The following is an 8862-nucleotide window of genomic DNA, read 5'->3' as shown; positions in this document are numbered from 1 at the left end:
GCATGCAAATAGCCCACAGGTATAGGAAGAAATTCTCAACATCACCAACCATCAAGGAAATGTAAATCAAAACTACAATTAAATATCATCTCACCCCAGTTAAAATGGCTATTTCAAAAAGACAAAAAAAAAATAGTGAATGATAATGAGGATGCAGTAACAGGGAACTCTTATTTATTTTCTTTTAAGTTTCAGGATACATGAGTAGGATATGCAGGTTTGTTGCATAGATAATTGTATGCCATGCTGATGTGCTGCGCCTATCATCTTGTCACCTAGTTATTAAGCCAAGCATGCATTAGCTATTTTTCCTGATGTGCCCGCTGCCCTCCCTCCCCCCAACAGGACCTAGTGTGTGTTGTTCCTTTCCCCGTGTCTATGTGTTCACATCTTTCAGCTCCCACTTACAAGTGAGAACATGTGATGTTTGGTTCTCTGTTCCTGCATTAGTTTGCGGAGGATAACGACTTCCAGCTTTATCCATGTCTCTGCAAATGACATGAATTCATTCCTTTTTATGGCTGCATAGTATTCCATGGTGTACATGTACCACATTTTCTTTAGCCAGTCTATTATTGATGGGCATTTGGGTTGATTCCATGTTTTTGCTATTGTGAATAGTGCTACAGTAAACAGACAGGTTCATGTATCTCTGTAATATAATAATTTATATTTCTTTGAGTATATACCCAGTGATGGGATTTCTGGGTTCTGGGTCAAATGATATTTCTGGTTCTAGGTATCTGAGGAACCCCCACACAGTCTTCCACAATGGTTTAATTAATTTGCATTCCCACCAACAGCGTGAAAATGTTTGTATTTCTCTTCAGCCTTGCCTGCATCTGTTGTTTCTTGACTTAATAATCACCATTCTGATGTGTGAGATGGTATCTCATTGTGGTTTTGATTTTCATTTCTCTAATAATTAGTGATGTTCACCTTTTTTCATGTTTATTGACCGCACATATGTCTTCTTTCGATAAGTGTCTGTTCATGTCCTTTGCCTACTTTTTAATGGGTTTGTTTTTCTTGTAAGTCTGTGTAAGTTTCTTGCAGATTCTGGATATTAGACCTTTGTAAGATGGATAGATTGCAAAATTTTTCTCCCATTCTGTAGGTTTTCTGTTTACTCTGATGATAGCTTCTTTTGCTGTCTAGAAGTTCTTTAATTTGATCCCATTTGTCAATTTTTGCTTTTGTTGCAAATTCTTTTGACATCATGAAACTTTTGACTGTGCCTATGTCCTAAATGGTATTGCCTATGTTTTCTTCTAGGCTTTTTATAGTTTTGGGTTTTATATTTAAGTCTTTAATCTTGAGTTAATTTTTGCATAAGGTGTAAGGAAAGGGGTTCTGTTTCAATTTTCTGCATATGACCAGCACCATTTATTAAGTAGGAAATCCTTTCCCCATTGCTTGTTTTTATCAGGTTTGTCAAAGATCAGATGACTGTACATGTGTGGCATTATTTCTGAGTTCTCTATTTTGTTCCACTGGTCTATGTGTCTGTTTATGTACCAGTACCATGTTATTTTGGTTACCGTTTTGTTGTAGTAGTTTGAAGTTGAGGAACATGATGCCTCTATCTTTGTCTTTCTGCTTAGGATTGTTTTGGCTATATGGGTTCTTTTTTTCATTCCAAATGAATTTTGAAATAGCTTTTTTCTAATTCAGTGAAGAATATCAATGGTAGTTTAATGGGAATAGCATTGAATCTATGAATTACTTTGGGTAGTATGGCCATTTTCATGATATTGATTCTTTCTATTTATGAGCATGGAATGGTTTTCCATTTGTTTATGTTCTCTGATTTCTTTGAGCAGTGGTTTGTAATTCTCCTTGAAGAGATCCTTCACTTCCCTTGTTAGCTGTATTCCTAGGTATTTTATTCTTTTTGTTGCAATTGCAAATGGAAGTTGATTCATTATTTGGCTCTCTGATTGTTTGCCGTTGGTGTATAGAATTGCTTGTGATTTTTGCACATTGATTTTTTATCCTGAGACTTTGCCACAGTTGCTTAACAGCTTAAGAAGCTTTTGGCCTGATATGATGGGGTTTTCTAGATATAGGATCATATTATCTGCAAACAGAGGTAATTTGCCTCCCTCTTTTAAAAGGGAACACTTATATACTGTTCTTGGGAATGTAAATAGTACAGGGACTATGGAAAATGGTATGGAGGTTTTCCAAAAAACTAAAAATAGAACTACCATATAATTCAATAATTCCACTACTGAACAGTTATCCAAAGGAAAGAAAATCAGTATATCAAAGGGATACCTACACCCCAGTGTTTTTGCAGCACTATTCACAATAGCCAAGATATGGAATCAACTTAAATGTTCATCAATAGATAAATGGATTAAAAAATGTAGTAAATATACATAGTGGAATATTATTCAGCCATAAAAAAGAATGATATCCTGTGGTTTGTAGTAAAATTGATAGGACTGGAGGTCATTATGTTAAGTGAAATAGGCCACAGAAACAGAGAAACAAACTGATATGGTTTGGCTGTGTCCCCACCCAAATCTCATCTGAAATCATAGCTCCCACAATCCTCACATGTCATGGGAGGAACCCACTGGGAGGTAATTGAATCATGCAGGTATGTTTTTCCCATGCTGCTCTCATGATAGTGAATAAGTTTCATGACATCTGTTGGCTTTATGAAAGGCAGTTCCTCTGCACATGCTCTCTTTCCTGCCACCATGTAAGACATATCTTGGCTCCGCCTGTGCCTTCTGCCATGACTGTGATGACATGTGAAACTGTGAGTCCATTACACCTATTTTTCTTTAAAAATTACCCAGTCTTAGGTATTTCTTCATAGCAGTATGAAAATCAACTAATACAGTAAATATTGCATGTTGTCATTTATATGTGGGAGCTAAAAAAGTTGATGTTATGGAGGAAGAGAGGAGACAGAAAATTGCCAGAGGTTGTTGTTGGAGAAGTGGATGAAGAAAGTTTCATTAAGTTTTGTATGTTAAACATACAGTTAGGTAGAGAGAATAAGTTCTAACATTGGATAGCACATTAGAGTGACTATAGTTAACATCAACATATGATATATTTTAAAATGGCTAGAAGAAAACACTAAAGGGTTCCTAACACAAATAAAGGGTGTGTTAAAGGTGATGTCTATCCTAAATGCCCTGATTTGGTCATTACACATTGCATGCATAATCAAAATATCACATGTACCCCACAAATATATGCATATGTTATATATTAATTTTAAAAAAAAGAAAGAAAATGCAAAGTCAAATAGCGATTTCAGCACTTGATGTATCCAGGGTGCTTGCTGCCTATAATCCAAATACATAATTTATCCCCAAATAACAGCCAATATTCTCTGAGCCCTTACCATATCCTTCATGTTTTGCATATGTTCATTTACTCAATCTTCAGAATCACTCTGTGAGATGGATGCTATTTTTCTTCCATTCTTCGAGTTGAAGAAATGGAAGCAAAGAGAAGTGATATTCTCTAGTTTTAATAGCTAGTAAGTGATAAATATGGGATTCAAATCCAGTCAGTCTGGTTATAGAGCTTTTTTTTTTTTTAACTTACTATGTTGCCTTTGTAAAAATTTATAAAACTAACTTTAAAGACACTACTCTGCACCACTACATTAAAAAGGAAAAATGGCTTCAGATGAGTTTTTGATTGCAGATTTATTTTTGTTTTGCTTGAGTTGTCCTTACCTCTACCTTTACAATGATATCTATGTAAAATGATACCTGTGTAAAAATATAGGCAATGTCATGTTGGTACATGCCATTTCCAGATTTTGAGATAAATTGTGGTAATATCATTTTCCACATTTCTCAAAGAGGTGAATACTACAAAGTTAATTTTTGACAAAGTAAACAAACAAAAAACAAAAATAAAAGATAATAAACCTTAAGGATTCAGTAAAGTATATAGGAAAAGAAGATTTAAAATATTTTCCACTGAATATATGGTAGAAACAAAAAATCCTATTTATTTATACTCTTATAAAATTCTCCCCATAACTTGTTAGATATGAAATATAAGTCTTCTGATCTTATGTTCTTGAGATCATTAAATTCAAGTACTGCGTATTTAATTGAGAACTGGGATTCAAGAAATATCCTGAGGGAATAGCAGAAACTTAAAACCTTGGTTCACAAGAATAAAAAAATTATAGGCTTTCTTTACCTTTATTAACCACTAAAATACACAAATGCACACATGCATATATACATGTGTGTATGCACGTGTGTGTTTAGTAGAGAAGTGTGCCTCCTCTTCTTTCAGGTTTCCCTTCCCAACCCTCTTCCCCAGAAACACTGGGACTACATGAGAACAGCTTTTATGTATATGATACTCAATACACCCTGCCCAAGTACACTGTATTGTATCCAGGGAGTGGGCGTGCTACAAACTAGGGCTATATGATATTATCCATTGGTTCCCATCTTCCAAGATTAACGAAGAGACGGGATCTGCATTCAAAAAGATAAATAACTATAATACTAATGACAAGCTAAATTCTAAATGAATGATGCTTACAAGAAGAGTTGTAAAAGTCATGGATAGACTAATTTCTTACAGTTGGAGTATAGCAATTAGGTATTGGCTAGTGATGGTAACAGAAGAAATGGAAAAAGTTGAATATAGGTCCCTCATTGTTAGAGTCCTTTTAACTACACGAATGTTTTCCTCAGAAGAATGTTTTCTGAATTTTAAACAGGCTTTTTAATCTAATATCTTGTGGAGATTTTGAGGTTTAAATAGTTAATTTATCATAGTTTGTGCCAAATTTGGCATTATCATAGTTGAAATTAAAGCATTTCATTTTAAAAGAAGATTTTATTTTTGGTTGTGAAGTGGGAGCAAATTATTACAGGTTGTTCTTTGGAGCACAGAACAGGAGGAACAAAGAGAAAGCTTAAAGCGTCTAATGAAGCAAAAATTTCCATACCCTTTTGGTGAATGATATAAGAGCTGAGTAGAAAACTCTGGTTTACTTTCCATAGTTGGGGCAAGATATTGAGAATTAGTGGAAAATTTGGGAAATATGGCTTTGCTCTAGAAATTCAATAATAAAACGGTGCTTAATAGTGATAATAATTAAATGTGTTGGAAACATAATGTGTACATCTGATCATTTACCAGGTCTTGAATATCACCGTTCTTAACAGCTTGGGTGGGAGTGAGGGCAGGGGAATGGAGTGAGGTTCTGACTGGAAAACAGCTGCCCAGATTTAATATAGGAATTTACTCTCTTATAATTATTTTAAAAAGTCTATAAAAATGTAAAATCTACTTGTGCCTGGCTAATGTTACTATCATTTTACCTCAGAAAACTGCATTTATTAATTAGCATAAATTGTTGTATTTCTATTAAAAAGGAGACCAAACTACCTTGAACAATTAGATGTTTAGTTATATCTAATATGACAGGCTAGTCTAGAATGGTGGTGTATATTTTCTCTGTAACCTTTTAGGATGGTGGAATCCTTTCATCATGCGCCTCCATCATAATTTGCAAAGTTGAGATTTGCATTATTGGCTTAGAAACAGTCTTATTCATGGAAATAAGAGCCAAAATTCAGGACAGCCAATTTGGCTTCAAGTTAGCAATGATCCAGAATTTATACACATCATCTCCACTTATATCTCATTAGCTGAAACCTAGGAAGATTGGCACTTCTATATGTTCCAGCTGGGAACTTACTTAAGTGTCTAAAATAGTGCCTGGAACTTCATAAATAATCTGTAAGAGTTAGCTACTATTATTACTATGTTGAATATCGTTGTATCAAATCCCTTTTGCTGGAGAGTTGAAAATGTACCTGGGCAGTTGAATCAAGGGCTCAGTTTATTGTGACATTGAAAGATCTAAGGTAATTTTCCAAGACTGGACAACTGACCGTCCCCTTTCACTTCTGCTTTTCCAAGTCTTCCCCATCTATCCTTTCCCCTTTCAGCTTAGAACCCTTATAATCATCTTTGATTATTTTTTCTCACATCCCAAATGCAATCCACTAATAAATTCTATCTCTTTATCTTCAAACAATATTCAACATAATCTACCAGAATCAGTAAGGATTCATCACGTTATATATTAAAAACCCAGCCTGTCCCACTCAAGGGTAACCGAAATGCCTGTAAGAGAGAGAAGTTTAAGTATGCCATAAGACACATGCATCCAGAACAAATATGGGGAGAGCAATGAATGCAGATGGTGAGTGATATGGTTTGGTTAATCCCCATTCAAATCTCATCTTGAATTCCCATATGTTGTGGGAGGCACCTGATGAGAAATAATTGAATCATGGCGGCAGGACTTTCTCATGCTGTTCTGGTGATAGTGAATAAGTCTCACAAGATCTGATGGTTTTAAAAATGGGAGTTTCTCTGCACAACCTCTCTTCTCTTGTCTGCCACCATGTGAGACATGCCTTTCGCCTTCCACTGTGATTGTGAGGCCTCCCAGCCATGTGGAATTAGAATCCAATAAACCTCTTTCATTTGTAAACTGCCCAATCTCTGGTATGTCTTTATCAGCAGCGTGACAATGGACTAATACAGTAAATTGGTACCAGGAGAGTGGGACACTGCTGTTGATACCCCAAAATGTGGAAGTGACTCTGGAGCTGGGTAACAGGCAGGGGTTGGAGCAGTTTGGAGGGCTCAGAAGAAGACAAGAAAATGTGGGAAAGTTTGGAACTCCCTAAGGACTTGTTTAATGACTTTGACCAAAAGCCTGATAGTGATATGGACAATGAAATCCAGACTGAGGTGGTCTCAAATGGAGATATGGAACTTTTTTGGAACTGGAGCAAAAGTTACTTGTTATAATTTAGCAAAGAGACTGGGAGCATTTTGCCCCTCCCTACAGATTTGTAAGCTTTGCACCTGAGAGAGATGATTTAGAGTAACTGGTGGGAGAAATTTCTAAGCAGCAAAGCATTCAAGAGTTAACTTGGGTGCTGTTAAAGGCATTCAGTTTTATAAGTGAAGCAGAGCATACAAGTTTAGAAAATGTGCAGCTCAAGAATGCAATATAAAAGAAAATCCTATTTTCTGAGAAGAAATTCAAGCTGGCTGTAGAAATTTGCATAACTAACAAGGAACACAGTGTTAATCCCCAAGACAATGGGATACCTTGTCTTGGCATGACATCCAGGACCAAGATGTCCTATTATTGATAAAAAAGGTGCTTCAGCACCACTTACCAAGATGGCTGAGATAAAGATGCCATCCTCCAGGTCACTGCCAACCTGCCCTCCCACAACATGGACTGGGCTGTGGTCCAGACCAACATGAAAGACTTCCAGACAGAACTCTGGAAGATACTGGTGTCTTTCATCGAGGTGGCGCAGAAGCTGTTAGCACTGGACCCTGATGCGGTGGAATTGTTTAAGAAGGCGAATGCTATGCTGGACGAGAAGGAGGATGAGCGTGTGGATGAGGCTGCCCTGTGGCAGCTCACGGATATGGGCTTTCCCGAGACCAGGGCCATCAGGGCCCTTCAGCTGAACCCCATGTCGGTGCCTCAGGCCATGGAGTGGCTAATAGAACTCGGAGAAGATCCAACCACAGACACGCCTCTTCCAGGCCAAGCTCCCCCAGGGGCTCAGGGGGCTTCAGCAGCCGCAGCAGCCATCTCCAAGGCTGCCGCAGGAGCCAGCACCACCGCCGAGGAGGCCAGAGATGAGCTAACGGAAATCTTCAAGAGGATCTGGAGGAAAAGGGAGTTTCCGCCGATGCTTGGGCCGTCATTTCCCTGATGGAGATGGGGTTCGACGAGGAGGTGATATACTCCCTCAGAGTGAACAACAACCAGCAGAACGCTGCGTGTCAGTGGCTGCTGGGGGACCAGAAGCCCTCCCCAGAGGAGCTGGACAAGGGCATCGACCCGACAGTCCTCTCAGGCCATCCTGGATAACCCAGTGGTACAGCTGGGCCTGACCCAACCCGAAAACATTCCTGGCATTTGAAGACCTGCTGGAGAACCCGTTGAACAGCACCCAGTGGGTGAATGATCCAGAAACGGGTCCGTCATGCTGCAGATCTCTAGAATCTCCCAGACGCGAAATCTCATGTAGGTGGCGCTGCTCCACTCGGCTGTCTGGCCACAGCAGCGCCCAGCGCAGCCCAAGACCGGACAGAGCGGACCTCGCCAGGAAACTCACTTCAGCTCCTCAGCCCTGGACTGTTGGAGGCGCTGTGGCTGCTCCTGCTCTTTGATCTGATTGCTTATAAACGTCGGTGATGGTAGTGCGTAAGGCCGTATTTTTAGCATCTGACAGGTGTTTACAAAAAAGTGGTTGTGGCCCCAGGAAGTGGAGTAATGGCTTCCTCCCGTGCTCCTCTGGGCTCTTGAGTTGCTACTTGAACTGCCCTCTAGACATTTGCTTGGAGAGTCCACGTGTTATTTAACGGAGACCGGTTTCAACTCAGAGTGTTAATGTTAAGCATGCTAATTTAACTAGTCACTCACAAATGACTTTTCTTTAATACATAAAGTCCCTAAAAAAAAAAAAAAAAAAAAAAAAAAAAAAGACAGAGGCCTTCATGGCATCTCCTCCCATCACAGGCCCACCGACCTAGAAGGAAAAAGTGGTTTTGTGGGCCAGGCCCATGGTCCCCATGCTGTGTGCGGTATAGGGACTTACTTGGTGCCCTCTGTCCCAGTCACTCCAGCCATGGCTGAAGGGGCCAACATATACCTCAGGCTAGGGCTTCAGAAGGTGCAAGCCTCAAGCCTTGGCAGCTTCCACATGGTGTTGAGGCTGCCAGTGCACAGAAGTCAAGAATTGGAGTTTGGGAACCTCTGCCTAGATTTCAGATGATGTATGGAAATGCCGAAATGTCCATGCA

At 39.0% G+C, this 8862-nt stretch overlaps 1 pseudogene; it reads left to right on the top strand.

The window, feature by feature from the left end:
* The first annotated feature begins 6195 nt into the window (after positions 1-6195).
* On the top strand, positions 6196-8087 carry LOC108288234 (annotated as a pseudogene).
* Positions 8088-8862: the final 775 nt, after the last annotated feature.

Source organism: Cebus imitator, unplaced genomic scaffold (assembly GCF_001604975.1).
Source record: "Cebus imitator isolate Cc_AM_T3 unplaced genomic scaffold, Cebus_imitator-1.0 Scaffold16, whole genome shotgun sequence".
NCBI classification, from domain to species: Eukaryota; Metazoa; Chordata; class Mammalia; order Primates; family Cebidae; genus Cebus; species Cebus imitator.
Note: the sequence above shows the minus strand (reverse complement) of the source record. Positions and strands in the feature narration are given on the sequence as shown.